We start from the raw sequence: 16,290 nt of genomic DNA, 5'->3' as shown, positions 1-16,290 counted from the left end.
CTAGGTCCAATGAATGATTTATGTTATATTGCATCCTGTGAAAGGTAATGAAGAATAGGTATTACCAATGTGGACAAGTTCAAGATTTCTGACTTTGGGCATCTTCACAACCCTCATGCTGAAAACTACATGTAATGTATACAATTCCCTAGGACAGTGCAGATTTCAAACATGACTTCCTAGAGACTCCATGGGTTCAGCTGCACTTTTCAACTACATTTCCTGAGCTGGCACATTTCAGAACATAGGTTCATCATATAATGGAACCCAGTCATATCCATCCTTCATGGATTTGGACTTCTCTTTCACCTTTATTCTCACAAAAACACACCTATTATGGAGGCTTAATATTAGATTAGTCTAAACCTTATAGGAAAACTTCAGAATTCTCTACCTCTCATTCCTAGTTAGGATTTTGATAAATATGTTACAAAAGAATGATTTCAATACGTAGACCTGCACAGGAACATAACTTTTGTTCCTTAGTCAAGTTGTTCTCAAACTCTAGTCTGTTTATGTTCTGCACCTTATGATTAAACGCAGGGTTTCATGTGCACTAGGCAAACGTTCTACCCCTGAACTGCACACACCCTTAGCCCAGATTTATCATTTATTTAAGGGATTTTTCAAACTTACATTTAAAACTTCTTTTTCAAAATTAGACAATGCATTCCAGTGGTTTAAAAATGAAACAGATTCTGAACGTATCTGTTGAAGAGTCTTGGTCCCTCCATCTGTTTTCCAAAGAGGACCACTATCATTAGTTTCCTGTGTATCTTTTCAGAACTTCTCTATACAAATGCAAGCAAATATAAATCTATATTACCACACTCCCTGCTTTGTACACCTTTCTGCATTTTTTCTTTTGCTTATCTGAATAACTTGGAGATCCTTCTATTCCCACAGAAAGTAATAAATAACAGATCTTACCAATGTGACCAAATTCAAGATTTCTGACTTTGGTCTCCTCCTCATCTCTCACACTGAAGTGTGAGAATGTCCTCAATTAAAAAAAAATACATATGCAGCCACATTGAATTCCCTTATATAAATAGATGGACACTCAATTTGTTTCTAGTATTTTCCTATTGCAAACAATGGTACAAAGAAAAACTTTAAAAATACGTTATTTGGCAGGTGAACAAGCTAAGCTGTAGGATAAATTCCCAGAGCAGGGTTGTTGGTTAAATGGCATATACATTTGGAATTTTCATAGATATTGCTAAATCTTTCTTCATAGAAGTTGTTCTAGTTTGCATTTCTATCAGGAAGATAAGAAGGCAACAGAATGTGGTTTCAACTTAATATACTTTGCCAATTTGTAGGCTAAAAATGGCTTAACATTGTAGCTTTTCATTTAGGAAGAGACTAAGCATCTCTTCCTACCTATAAGGGCCCTTTTTAAAAATTTACTCCTGTGATCTGTCTGCTGGCATTCTTTGCATGTTTTTCTAGTCTTTCCTTTTCATTTCTAGGAAATTTTTATGTAATTAAGAAATCAGGAACAATTAAGAAACTTGTGCCTATGGTATGGCAACTATTTTCCACTTGATATTTATTTTTTGACTGCTTATATTTTTCTTTTGCTGAAGTGTGCTACTTTATATAGTAGAACTGATAAATCTTTTATGAAAGTTAGAATTTGAGTCATACTCAGAAATACTATTGAGGAGTTCCCCTGTGCTTTTCTTGCTTGCTTTTTGGATTTATTTCACTTTTGACCTTTTAATTTTTAATCCTTTTATCTTGTTTTATGTTGGTGTCATGGGGTAGTATGTTAAAATTAATTCTGATCATTCCTCTTTTTTTCACTTTGAACCTGACCTCCAGTGAGAGCAATTCCATGGCATTTATCTGTGGACAAATTTTCAGCTTCTCTCCTTAGAAGGAACAGAGGCTGCCAGGCCTTGGCCAATGTAATGCAAATGATTCCTCTCAATGTCCCACTTCTAGGCAAAGTTGCTATGTCCCTCTGCGGTGGATCTATCACAGAATGTACAGAAGGCATCACTGTAGATTTACCTTGGAACCTGGCAAAAAGTGAAGAAAAGCCCAGGCAACAAAGGCACATTCAATGAGGACTGAGCCAGTTAATGTGGGACAGGACAAAACTTAAGGTCAGTGAAGGACCTGAGGTGTTGGAACCTGGGACAGGAGCTAAGGGAAATAAATTTCAAATTTACAAGTGTTAAAATCTACCTAAAAAGCAAAGGTTTGAACTTTGTAGGACTCAAATGTCAAGTTGGAATTTGAGACTTTCCCTTTAAGGAAAACCAGAAGCATTTCAGGAGTACTTAGACACACAGGGCATGATTAGAATCTGCTGTGGGCTAGGAGGACACATTTCCAAATGGAAGTACCTGGTGGTAAGAGGAAGGAAAATTGAAAATTTCAGGACAAAATAAGTTTTCCAGTTTGTGTTATCTCCATAGCAGATGGAAAACTCAAGATTAAGGGTTTTCAGGAGTAAAACAATATCCTTTGGAACATTCTGGAAAGACATTTCCAAACTGACCAAAGGCCAAGCAGATGCTGACATTACATGAATACTCACAATCACAGGCTTCATGTCTTGATACACAAACTTCATCATTTTTGTGGCCTGCTTGTCATGGGCATATGAATCTGCAACCACAGCACAGACAATCTGATCCATGCAAATTACCTGCAGAAAAAAAAAAAACAGACCAAGGAACATGCCAGGAGGGAATGAAAATGTGCACTGGAAAGGCTCTCGCCAACTGGGGTTGGGGGAAGACATTCCTGGAATGGTGTGTGGGTGACTTGTAGCATAGAGATAGGTCTGGGTTCTCACTCTGGCTCTGCCACTCATAGCTATATGGCCTCAGACAGTTTGCTAAGACCATCTAAATTTTTATGTCTTCATCTTAAAATGGAACAGTGTCAACTTAACAGGGGTCTTAGCTGCTTTAAATCTGTTCCAAAACAAGGCTTAGTACAAATAAGAAACCTAACGTTACGACTCGGATTGTATATGGACATGTGTGCAAAGTCACCTGGAAAATAATCGGTTCCAAGGAAGAGCAGGTGCTGTGAGAATGCTAGGCACTGTTATGGTGCTACCTCGTCCTGGGCGTACAGTCTGTCTTCTTCACTGCCATTGTCACTGGGAACATCACTTCAAGGACACCAGGCCATGCCAGGGCCTTGGATGCATCAATGGAACTGGGGAAAAAAACAAAGCCACTTGCATGCTGCAGGATCACATGGTCCTCTTCTGTGTAAATATGCAAATCCCAAGAACCACACTGTAATTCACATGGGCCAAGAAAGTCCATCACAGAAAGTGTGTTTACTTCATACTGACACTGTGGGAAGTGGGGCACATTGGTTTCACTGGGTGCAGAGGCAAAAAAATAAAAGGAGGGATCCTCAGGAGAGTATTTGGTATTCTTCCCTTCCTGGGAAGGTGTACCCTTGAGTTTCCATGACACAATGTTCAATTGGTGACACTTTTAGGAATCCATGCTCCTCTTAAAACAGTATTTTAAAGAAAAAAGGGGGAGAGAATCATATCTTTTCGGGTTTTCATGAGCCAAGGAAATTGTTCTTGACACTTTTCATTCTTAGATAACAATGGCCAGCCCTACAGATACCAGCTCCCTCTCTTGACAGGAGCTTATTAATGTATCCACACAAAATCAGTTTCTTAACTTCTTTTTATTTTATCGAGGTATATCCTGAGATTTTGTGTGTGTGTGTGTGTGTGTGTAAGTACACCAACGTGCAAAGTTGAGTTGATTGCTGATGGATAACTGTGCCCTTAAGTGCTTCCTAGGCATTACTGGGTTTGCAAGTCTGCCTTGTCACTTACACAACTTTAGCATGTGGCCTGATGCAGGTCATCACTGCCAGGAAGGGTTCCTCTGCCAAGGTAGGCATGTCATCACAAAACACTGCCTTCCCTGTGACGGGGTGAATGCCAGACTAATGAATGATGGGGCGTTCGACTGGATCTTGCAAGGGCTTCTGGGGATCTATGAACTGGGTTTAAAAAAAAAAACAAAGCACAAAGCAGATTGGTGTTCTGAGTCAGAAGCAACCACAAAGAAATGGGTACATCTTTGTCTACTCTAAATGCCTCAAGCCCATGTTCAGCTCTAACTGGAGTTTTCTTCAGCCTCATTGTTTATCCACATGAAACTATAGAGGGTACATATGATGAGGATGAGGCAAGGTGGGGACTGGACCAGTGGGAGGTTGATTGTGAGAGAACTGGCATATGGGATATTCTACTTTTATGAGAAAAACTACATAGTTTAAACAGTTCTTAGTAAGATACCACTTGAGGTACAATTTCCCATTGTTGGCATGTCCATTAGGGAGCCTGTGTGAGGTTCCCCTTAAGGCAGGGAGGCAGTCAGCACTGCATCAGGTGGGAAACTGGGAGACACAGTTCTGGACCCAGAACTGCCATAAATAACTTTGGGCAGAAGTTTTTGTTTGCTTGCTTATTTATTTTCAAACTCTTCGGGCTTTCGTTTCTGAACCTCAAAAATCATGCTTTTTAGCTAAACTAACTTTTGAACTTGTAAATTTAGAGGCTTTTTTTTTGTACTAGATATTGAACCCAGGGGTTCTTAACCAAAGAGCCATAGCACCATCCCTTTTTAGTTTCTTTAATTTCAAGACAGGGTCTTGCTAAGTTGCTTAGGGCCTCACTAAGTTGCTGAGGCTAGCTTTGAACTTGTGATCCTCCAGCCTCAGCCTCCCAAGTCACTAGGATCACAGGCATAAGATACCATGCCTGGCAGACTTTTTTTTTTAAAAACTAATCTGGGTCTATGAATTTAGAGCTGGGGTGAGGATGAAGTTTACTCTCCCTTCATTGAAGGCAAATTTTATAATACAAGAGTGAAGATCTTTAAGAAGTGTCAGTTCTCGAATTCTGTAATTTCATGTAATTGAAGTTACCCAGTGGATATTCCTGTCCCTTGAAGTTGTTGCATGGTGCCCCTGGGGATTAACACCAGGATGTTTTCCAAATAACAGTTTCTTTTCTTCATTTGGTAAACCTCCTCAGACCAACAACCAACCCAACTTCAGAACATCAGTTGATGTGAGAGGGAGGGCCAGGCTCTTTATTTGGGGAAAAAATCTAGACAATTGTATTATTCAGGGTCCTCTAAAGGAACAGAAACAACAGGAAGTATAATTATAAGCAGGGGATTTATCAGGTTAGCTTACGCGACCAGAAGCTGGAATAGTCCACAATGGCCGTCTGTAGGCTGGAGAACTGAAAGAACCAATAGCTGCACAGTCCAAGAGGCTAAAGCTCCAGAACAAGAGGGATTAAGGGTGCTACCCTAGTCCCACACTGAAGGCTTCTGGAGAAACCACTTTGGAAGAGTGAAGCAGTGAGAGTCCCATATCCTCAGAAGACTGCATCTGCAGTCAAGAACCTATTGGAGAAGAATGGAGCTTGCATTTGCTTCCACTTCCTTGTTCTTCCAACTTTCATCCCATCCAAGCCATTATCCTATTGCTACGTGACGAGTCCTTGCTTCCCCAAATGCTGAGGTATAACACCAGAAAAGCACGCAGAGGCAAGTTTAGAGTGGAAAGTAGAAGCTTTATTAAAGGGCAGCAGAAAAGACTTCTCCCCGGAGGAAGAAGGGGACCCAAAAGGTGGAATCCGTGGAAGGGGGAGGTCTTCCCTTTTTTATAGCTAAGGTCTTCTTTCAGCTTTCCCACACTCCTGTCCTTTGTTTTCCGTTATCTTGCAGTGATAGGAGGCAGGTGGGAAGGCCCAAAAGGTAGGTGATAGGTGGACTGAAGGAGTAATATGGGCAGAAAAGGCAGCTTTGATCAGCATTTCCCTGTTTGCTGGGAGCTGTCATTAACAGTTCCTTAGAATAGGTTCCAGGCCTTGGGGACATTAACATTTCAATTTCCCAAGTGTTGCTCTGGTTTCCTGGACTCCATTCTCAATAATGGCCTCTGTTTTATTTATCTTACTTGACATTAGACCCAATTTACCTAACTATACTAACTACCTATCTGTAAATCTGGCTTCACTATTGGACAGTGCTGCCCACACTTAGGGAGGGTCTCCATTTCAGTTGGCTATCCCACATGCCAATCATTCCTAGACACACTTTCATTGACACACCCATAAACTCCTTAATCTTGGGCATATCTTAATCCAATCAAGTTGAAAATTAAAATTGACCATTAGAACACTGCTCTGTCCTCTCCTGTGGCCCTCTGTGTATAGTGGTGGGTTAGCCTGGGGTGACGAGGGTTGGTGTACACTGGTGGGTTAGCCTGAGGTGATGAGGGTTATGTGCAGATGACCTTAAATCCTCTTTCTAGCTATAGGGCAAGTGAAAAACACTTTCCTCATATTTCCTTCAGGTTTCAGCAGCCCTTTGGGTATAATTTTGTCCTTCAAATCTATCTTTAGTGTTCATTTTTATGAGATTTAATCATATAAAAGCAAAATAGAACTATAAATGGCTAGTGACCATCTGAAAAAAAAGAAATAAATTCACTAATAAAGTAATGTTAATCAAAATAACAAGATACAATTTTTCTCTAAATTGTGAAAGATCAGAACACATAATACCCAATGTTGGTAAGGTAAGGGTTGCTGAAATGGGAAACAATCTCTCTAGGCTTTTAAGAACCTATGATACAGAAATTCTACAAGTAGGAATCAGTCTTAAGGATATAATTGGAAATGTGTGCAGATTCATGTACTAGAATACTTGCTAAAATGTTGTTTGCTCCCTCAAATGAGGATTGGTTAAGTAAATAAGAGCCTATCCATTTGAATAAAAAACCTGTTTCAGTTAAGAATCCCCTTTTGAAAAATATTTAGTGACATGAAGAAAAGTTCATGATAGTGCTATTTTGTAAAAACAGAGGGATGTCGGATTATAGATACAATATGATATTCATTTTATTTTTATTTACTTCTTTATTACACCCTAATAACTCTTAAGATTAGAAGGAAATCTATTAAAATGATAATAGCATGTTTAAAACATTATTCAAAACTTGGAGAAAGTCAAAAGAAGATTTCATGTGCTTTTAATGTCACACTGGAACACAGTCCAGCAAACCTGTCAATGGTTACCTTGTTCTTTAGGGGATCATTTTTTTTTAGGACTTTTTGTTTAATAATGATTAGGCTGAGATTCTGTTAAGTTACATAGTAACATGTAGTTTATTTTTTTAGTAAAGTATCAAATGATTCCTTTCCTCAGAAATGACAGCCTCAAAGATTACAGCTTTATTCCCTCTAAGATATTTACCACTTCTGTTATCTATATCTGCTACGTCTTTCATTATTCTTTCAGTGACTTTATACTCAATCTCAAGTTCATTTTCATTCAGTTGAATCATTTTGCTGGTCCCCTCATTAATAAGCTAAATAGGTCTCTGACAGAGAATAAAATTATGGCATTTGCCGGTAAATGGATGGAGTTAGAGAATATCATACTAAGTGAAGTAAGCCAATCCCAAAAAACCAAAGGCGGAATGTTCTCTTATAAGTGGATGCTGATCCATAAAATGGAGCGGACATGGGAAAAATGGAGGAGCTTTGATGGTGCAAAGGGGAGAAAGGGGTGGGAAGGTGACAGGGGGGCAGGAAAGGTGGTAGAATGAGATGGACATCATTACCCTAGGTACATGTATGACTGCACATATGGTGCAATGCTAAATTGTATACAACCAGAGAAATGAAAAGTTGTGCTGCAATTGTGTACAATGAATCAAAATGCATTCTGCTGTCATGTATACCTAATTAAAATTAATTAATTAATTTTAAAATAAAAAAAAGTCTCTGACACATGTTTACTTTAGATTTGCCTGAGAATTAGGTTTTTAATATTTGTAATATACTTTAATAGTGATTGTATGTGTATGTATGAAAGGTTTCCAGTAGATTTGGGTTTTCTTTATATTTTTCTATATTTGTCAAGTGTTCATTACAGGGACTTTTACTTTTATCATAAGAAAGTGCAAACATGCATGTATATGTATGAATTCATACGTTCTATATTGATTTCTCAATCCACATTTTCTGTAATCCTGTACCTGGTGAAGGGCACACTACACCCAGGATTCCTAAAGGTGTCTTTGCAGCTGACAGGACAGATTCTGACTGTGATATGGAAAAAAGTTTTCTCATGCTTCCTGCTCATGTGTTGAAGTCTTGGTTTTCAGCCTGTAGTGCTATTGGGAGGTGGTGGATTTTTTAGGGGGTAGAACATATTGGAAGGAAGTTAAGTCACTAGGAATGTGCCCTTTCAGTGGCTATTAGGACCTCTCTCTCTCTCTCTCTCTCTCTCTCTCTCTCTCTATCTCTCTCTCTCTCATTCCTAGACACCATGAGGTAAGAAATTCTGTTCTACTGTATGCTCTTTGCCATGAGGTACTACTTTGCTACAGGCCCCCAAATAATGGAGCCAACAGACCATGGTCAAAACTTCTCAAACCATGAGCCAAAACAACCTTTCTTTCTTTTAAGTGGATTTCCCCAGGTGCTTTGCCACAATGATGGAAAGCTGACTAATATACTCCCTGAAACTTAATCTGCCCTGCTGGATAAGTTCAGAGGTGTCCATCTTCACAGCCATCTGAGTTGGACATAGGGCTCTCTTCTGCAGTGGAAGACTCCAGCCTGAATAGGCAGCTCCTTCACTGATGGAAACTAGAATCTGAGTCCTATTGAAGAGAATGGAAAGCACAGGAGGGTCTGAAATTCAAGGCCCAGTGAGGGCTGGAGAAGACCAGAGGAGGAAATGAACCCACATCATGGGAAAGAACCTGAAGGCAACAGATGGCCAGAGTAGTCTGTGATGACCCAAATGCCCCCCCTCCCAGACAGGGAAGGGAACAGGGTCAACCTACTTCCTTCCTTCATATTCTGATTTTCTCTTTCATCTCTCTCTCAACCCCAAAGCCATGCAGCTAATATGACTATAGTCACTGGTGAAGTTTCCTTAGTCATGCAAATGAGAATCGTGACAGCGACAGTGTTTTCTTATTAGTTTCATTGTTCTCTCTTGTTTATTGATTGGAAAGGACTCTTAGTGAAATATTCAGATTTGAGTGTCAACTCTTCAAATACCAGCTTCCTCGGGAAACATAATTGTTCCACTCAGGACAAGCTAGGGACAGAGGTGCAGCAACCCACTTGCTGATGGTGGGTTTGACTAGATTCCTTGACTGGAGCACACACATCCTGGCATGGGCACATCCTGGCCTGGTGAGAAGGCCTTAAAGATAACATCGAGTCAGCTGCCACCTGATTACTCACTGTCACCAAGAACTGAAATACACCTCCCTTCTTGCTGAATTCTGCCACTTCAGAAACTGCGACAGTGAAAGTCACTGAACACAGAGACAGCAGGAGATCTCTGCTGCCCCCTGTTGCTAGGTCCTTGTAATACTGGGCATTTTAACCAATGTTATCTAGCTTCAGTAATTTTATTATATAAGGGAATAAGATTATAGGCAAAAATCCAAATTCAATCAGTCATGGCTATTACCAACATTTTAAATTGTTGTCAGTCTTAGAGATGAAAGTTACATCTTGTTGCTTGAAATTTGTCTTTTAAAAATACCAAGTGAGGCTTTAGAAGTTTAATGGTTTTATTTTCCCTGTGATCTGCCAGTAGGAATGCTTTTCTTAGTTTTCCTTTATTCTTATTAACTTATAAAACTTTTTGTTGCATATTTTTTTACTTATTTTTCCCTCTTCCATAGTGAAATTTGTCAGTCTTTTCCTTTATAGCTTCTGGGTTTCATGTTGTACTCAGGGAAGTCTTCCCCGAGCTATGGACTTAAAAAAAATAATAATAATAATGCATATTTTTTCCTAGAAATTTCCTGCCTTTGTTTTTAATTTTAAAACTTCAATCAATCTTGGATTTATTTTCATTGTAAGGTGAGAAATAAGACAGTTTTATGTTTCTTTCTTTGTCTTTAAAAGGGTTTGGTAATTGCATCAATTATCTCTGTTTAAATACTCCATCTTATTAATTAAAATGCATTTTTATTTCTCATGATACCCATTTTCTGATCTATTTCTGGACTCTGTGCTGTCCCATTGGTCTTTCAGTCTCTTCCTGTGACAGTATCTATAATGTTTAACATCTTGAGATGTATACTACATTTCAGAAGTGTATAGGGTTAATTTCCCTTTGTTACTACTATTATTTTTCACAATGCCTATTTTTATGTTTTCATTTTATGTCTTCCTAGCTAAGGACTGCATCTTTCCCTGTATTCATGTCTTTTAAAATTATTATTAGACTTTTACAGTTATACATAGTACTTGGGTCCATTCTAACAAATCATGTCTCATTTTAAGTTTAATACTAGTTTAAAACTTCTCTTAATGTACAAGCCCTGCACATTTCTTATTGATTTTATTCTCAGAGATGTTTCTGTTTGCTGTTGTTAAGGGGAACTGTTATCCCACTGCACTTTCTGATTATTGCTTGTATGTAACATCCGATAGCTGAGCTTACAATAGTGATTTGAAATTCAAAAGGAAAGCAAGGTTAAAGGACAGCTGTATCCTTATTTGTCAGTTCTGTTCATTCAAAAAATGTACTGACCTCAAATGACTGAGTCCCCAGAGGTATGGTTAAAGAAAGTCTTCTAGGATGCTGGTTTCTTGGAGATGTCGTGATATGCACAAGGGTCCTGAAATAAAGATGCTTTTATTATTTTAATGGAAAGTATTGATTGTGAAGATCCAGTTGACTGATATAAAAACCTTTTTTAAAAAAACTGTATGTTGCTGCATGGTCTTCAGATTTTTATTTTCATCACTTTGGGGAAGTTTCTATAAATTAGAGGAGTTCTTTGGGTTTCATCCATCAAGGGACCTCAGAAACACAATTTGAAAAAGAGATCAAATAAATACGTGGTGCTTATTGAAACTTGAGAGAGGCTGGAAGCACCTGGAAAAAGCTCTCTTCCCTAGAGTGTCCTAAAGGCAAACTCATTTTTACCCTCATCTTTAATTGCTGCAAAACATCTGAGTGGAATTAAAGAGAAAACTGATCATGAAAGTTCTTCAGTATTCCACCATTCCTCTGTGGGGAGATGCTGGGAGGATGATTTTAGCTAGAATCAGCCTGCAAGCTTCATTCAACCCCAACATCTAGATTAAAAGGAATAAGGAAGGAGTAGGAGGAAGAGGAGGAGGAGGAGGAGGAGGAGGAGGAGGAGGAGAAAAAGAAAGACAGAAAGAAAGAGAGAAATCTAACCAGTTTAGTAAGGAATACAAAGGTGTGTAATGTTTACCAGAAAATAAATTCTAAGAACACAAATGAAGGCTGCTAAAACTATTTTTCACATAGGAATATCATAACCTACACATGGGCCCCGGTACACACTTGTTTATTTAAAGCATTGTTTTAAATAATCACATACATCTACTCTGAGATGCTATGATGCTACAGAGGGGGAACATGGGACCCCCTTTGAGAACCATGTCAATTGTCACTGTTTTAGGAGCAGCAGACTTTATTTGGTATGAGGTATAGGTTTAGAAATCACCTTCCAATAAACTGCTGACAGGACCTATTTGCACTGACTGTAGTAGGGCCCACTCCTCTATGGAATATGCCAAAGTCCATAATGGTGATGATTATGCTATCTTTGAAAAGGACTCTCATTCCAGCATTCACAATCACAAGGGAATTTTGCTGATGTGGACCAGTGTGAAAGCTGACACACAACTCCCACTGGAAAATAATAAGAATCTTTTTTTACTCTGGAAAAATTTCAAATGTACAGACATATCAAGAGTAGCACAATAAATGCCTTTCACCTAGGTTTGCAGATTCACCAATGGCTAACATTGTACCACATATGCATGCTCTCACTGTACTGCACACACACACACACACACACACACATATGCGCACATGCACACACATGTTCCATCTAAGAGTTAATCACAGACATCATGACACGCATCCCTAAGTATTTCCATATGTAAATTCTAAGTCACCAGGGTTGTCTCCTGTATAACCATTGACCAACACCACTGTCATAATAATAAGCCTTATTAATGAGAAAAGATTCAATACTGCTATTTAACGTACAGTTCATGCTCAGATTTCCTCAAATATACAAGAAGAAACTTTATGGTTACCCCATGAGAGCCACAAAGGTGTTGTCTCCATCTCTCTTAGCTTCTTTAGTCTAGAAGAATTTATTTATTTATTTATTTATTTACTTACTTACTTACTTACTTATTTACTTATGAGAGTCACAGTCAGTTGTTTTGCTGACAACCCTCAACTGGAGCTTATCTGATTATTTCTTCATGGATTGATTTAGGTCGAACTTTGGAGGTGACAAGAACACTACATAGGTGATGTGATGTAGAATCTGCTGCTTCATTTACTTCAAAATCACCCCACTCGCTGCTCATGGAAAGTCATTAACCCCGGTTAGGTTCTATTCTCAGAACACCATCTCTCTTCTCATTTTGCAAAACTTTTCCTGAGTCCCAGCATCCTTAAAACGAACCAGTTGTGAATCTGCATCGGCATGTTGGGTTCTGAGGATCAGTGACAAGTTAGCAATAGCAAATCTTAATTTCATTTTCCCTATACTTTATTTTTCTATATTTCTGAATTTTAAAGTTTTTTTCTGTAAGCCCTAGGACAGAGAAGACACCTATTAACATTTTTAGCAAAGGGTGGTGACCATCTGTCTTTGACGCTCATGTAGTGCCCAGCAGACTTTCAAACTCTATCGAGTGGGTGAATGATACCAGGCGAAAATGCCCATAAAATAGATGTTCTGCTCTTCAATGTTTTGGTGTTGGCAATTGATTTTTATTTACTGGTCAAGTGATCTGAAACACAAGAACTGAGATGCAATAAAAAAAATCCACTTTTGACCAAGTTTCCAATTGGCAAACAGATACGCCATCAAAGAAAAAGCAAGTCAAAGGTAGATTTTGCCCTCAATGAATATGGAATCCTCCTATACTGATAGTATCTTAGATGATCAGAGCTCAGTTGGTTGCTAGCTCGTATCCTTGCAGTCCTCATTAATTTGAAGAAAACATTAGTCTTGGACAATAAGACCTAAATGAAAGATTTTATAAATTATTTTTTACTTAACTGTCCTGAGGCTGATGGTGGACTTTAGTTCTGGTTTTGTTACTCATTCACTGTGAACCTTTGTTGAAAAGATTAAACTTCTTTGGACTGTAATTTCCACACCTATACAATAAGGATATTGGGTTATTAGTCCTTTTTAATTACATGAGTTGTGATTCCAAAGATCCTGGGCTTTTAGAGCATTTGAAGAAGGGTAAGAAAATAATGCAATGTCCTAGAGTTTGCTAATGAAACTGGTTAATGTTAAATCTGCCATTATTGCTTATACCTAGGCATGTGCAAAATATTTGCTACAAATTCTATTTTTTTATTATGCTGAGTTTAATTCAAAATAAAAATAAGGCAACTAAATTCCAACATAGAAGTGGATATGGTAAACTTCATAACCCATACCTTTCTAGAGACAGAAATGAAAACAGAAACTAGGATTTGTTCTGGTTTCAGGCTTGCATTTGCTGCTCCAGCAAGAAAATGATCATTTAAAGGAATTTGCTGGATTCCTTCTATGAAGGAGGAAAAAGCATTTATTCACAAGTATATAGTACTGAAACTTACTTTATTAAATCCAGTTATATTTCTATTCTGAAAACACATTGTAAAATTAAAATTAAATTGAAAAATTGCCACATGTAACATCATGACTATCCCAAGATTTGGTTTGTAACCAGATGTACTGGGGACTCTGTCTTGGAAAAACAACCTTTTACCTGTACTAACAGAGCAGGACTCCTGTGGTTTATGGGAAACACTCTGCTAAGCTTACAACGCGTGACTTACAGGGCAGAGCGATCCGGATCAGTGGACAGATGTGACAATGGCAGACAGATGGGTGGATGGGGGAGATCATGGGCATGTGTTGGAAGGGCTAGACTGTACAGGGAGGAATGGGAATAAGCATGGGCACATTACTCATGAGAACAGTGACATCCACAATTAAATACCAACGACAGCAACAATCAATACATGAAACAATCTTAAGCCTATGTGATTTTTTCAAACCCACATCAGAAAACATGGACACCCAAATCAATGTCACTCTCAATGAAACAACCACCTTGGGAGAGAGGACAGATTTACCTAAATGGTGCTGTCCACCTGTGATGTTCTGGGAACTCTGGAGGAAGGTGCTTGGTGGTGATAAATCTTTAACCGATGAAGGTGAGTCTGTCTTTTGTTTCATTACACAGGGGCCACTTCTCTGGTTTGCTCCTACTGGAAATTTCCTTTCATATAAGTCTGCCTGACAAGGTTGGTATAAAATTTATAGCAGTATGATATATATATATCATGCTGCTACATATATATATGTGTATACACACACACACACACACACACACACACACACATATATATATATTCCCTCATTCATAACATAGAGCTTCTAAAACCCTTGTAGGCAAGAGTATTAGGAAAATATTTTGCTCTAATATTGGTTTTTGATCTGGTTGCTCCTAAAACCTTTGTAATTTCCTGAGTGATAGGAGCATCTGAAACAGTTCCTAAGTTCCTTGGAATCGACTGGTAAATAGGAGCATCATTTGTTCTGATGAGGTGACTTTTGGTGGGCATCTGGACAAACTCAGGTTAGGGGCTGGTTTCCAGGGAAACCAACCAAGTGATTACAGGATTACTGCTTTTAACAAAGGCCAATTGATGTCTTCAGTCATTCTTATATAATGAAAATTCCATAAAAATTCAAAAGGACTAGGGTCTGGGCCAGCTGGAGGTACCTGAAGATAAGGCTGGGAGAGGGCAGGGAAACTCTGCTCTTTCCTGCACACTTTGCCCTACTCATGTCTTCTACTCGGTGTTCTTCAGCATCCTTCCCAACATCCTTTATAATGAATGGGTAAAGTTCTGTGAGCTACTCTAGCAAATCAGTGGAACCCAAGGGAAGGGTCATAAGAGTCCCAATATATAGCCTGTTGGTCAGAAGCTCCAGAAGACTAGAATTATTGTTGGCATCTAAAGTGGGGGCAGTCTTGTGGACTGAGCCCTCAGTGTATGGGATCTGATTCTATCTCCAGGTAGGCAGTACCACAATTGAGTTAAACTCAGTTAATGTCTGATAGAGAACAGCTTGGTGGGTGAGGAAAATCTTACCACTCTGATGTCAGAAACACTGTAGGTTAAGACACCTAAGTGCAGGACAAAGAGTAAGTCATAAAGCTCTTAAAACAAAATTGCTACTAAACTAAAACTCTATGCTCTGTTCCTTTATAGTCTTGCTCTAAAACATAAATCAATGGCAGGATTTTACTTTCTTGGTGTTTTCTTCACGGTTTTGTGGTGCTGGGGATTGAGACTAGGGTCATTCCCCGCCAGGCAAGCACTTCACCACTGAGCCCCAACCCCATGGGCTCACTTTTAATAATGAATAGATAAGGAGAAAGACAAGTTGAGATGTGTTCACTGGTGCTTCCTGATTGCTTGAAGTGCCATTTCCACCCACTGTTCTTGGATCTGTGTGCTTTCAGTTCTAGTCACAGCCAAATGAAAAGTCAGCACTGCACCCAACGATGTCAATGAGGAGTTCATATTATCTCACTACTCTGTGTTTGATGTTTGTAAAACGGACATCAGTACCTGTAAGGGAATTCAGTGGCTCACCTTTGGAAGCAACTTGGAGGATGCAATTACCCACACCCAAAATGGGGCTGACATCAGAAATTGGTAATCTGCTCATTATGTAACCACTTAAGGACTAAAAGAAAGATGAATAAGCAACCTTAGGGCTTTTGTTAAATAAATTGTGAAAGGCCTGTATTAAACAAAGAATGACATTTCTTTTCAACCTAATTCAGCAATTAGAATAAAAAAAATGCCAGCATAGATGAAATTTTCTTGCAAACCCTAAAATGTTTTTCAGGAAACATTAATCTTTTACTTATTTACTAAGACAAATGAAAATGAAAGTGAAAATTCACTTTGATGCCACTGCTAGATTTTGGCATTGAGGTGAGAGATGGAGTAGAGGTGAGATGGCCTCTAGGCAATACACAGTAACAACCTTTGGATATGGGGAAGCAAGCTTCTGGGAAAGGCCATCCATGAGGATCCCATTGGTGAAGAATTTACTTCCAACAACGAACTACAGATAGCATGACTGAGATTACCATTTCTGGGTAAAGGCCCTCAAGGAAAGAAAGTACAACCATAC

General features: G+C 38.7%; 1 pseudogene; it reads right to left on the bottom strand.

The window, feature by feature from the left end:
* The window catches only part of LOC107138359, an 84,865-nt pseudogene that overhangs the window by 42,778 nt on the left and 25,797 nt on the right, over positions 1–16,290 (bottom strand).

The sequence above is a fragment of the Marmota marmota genome, unplaced genomic scaffold (genome assembly GCF_001458135.2).
Source record: "Marmota marmota marmota unplaced genomic scaffold, marMar, whole genome shotgun sequence".
NCBI lineage: Eukaryota > Metazoa > Chordata > Mammalia > Rodentia > Sciuridae > Marmota > Marmota marmota.
Note: the sequence above shows the minus strand (reverse complement) of the source record. Positions and strands in the feature narration are given on the sequence as shown.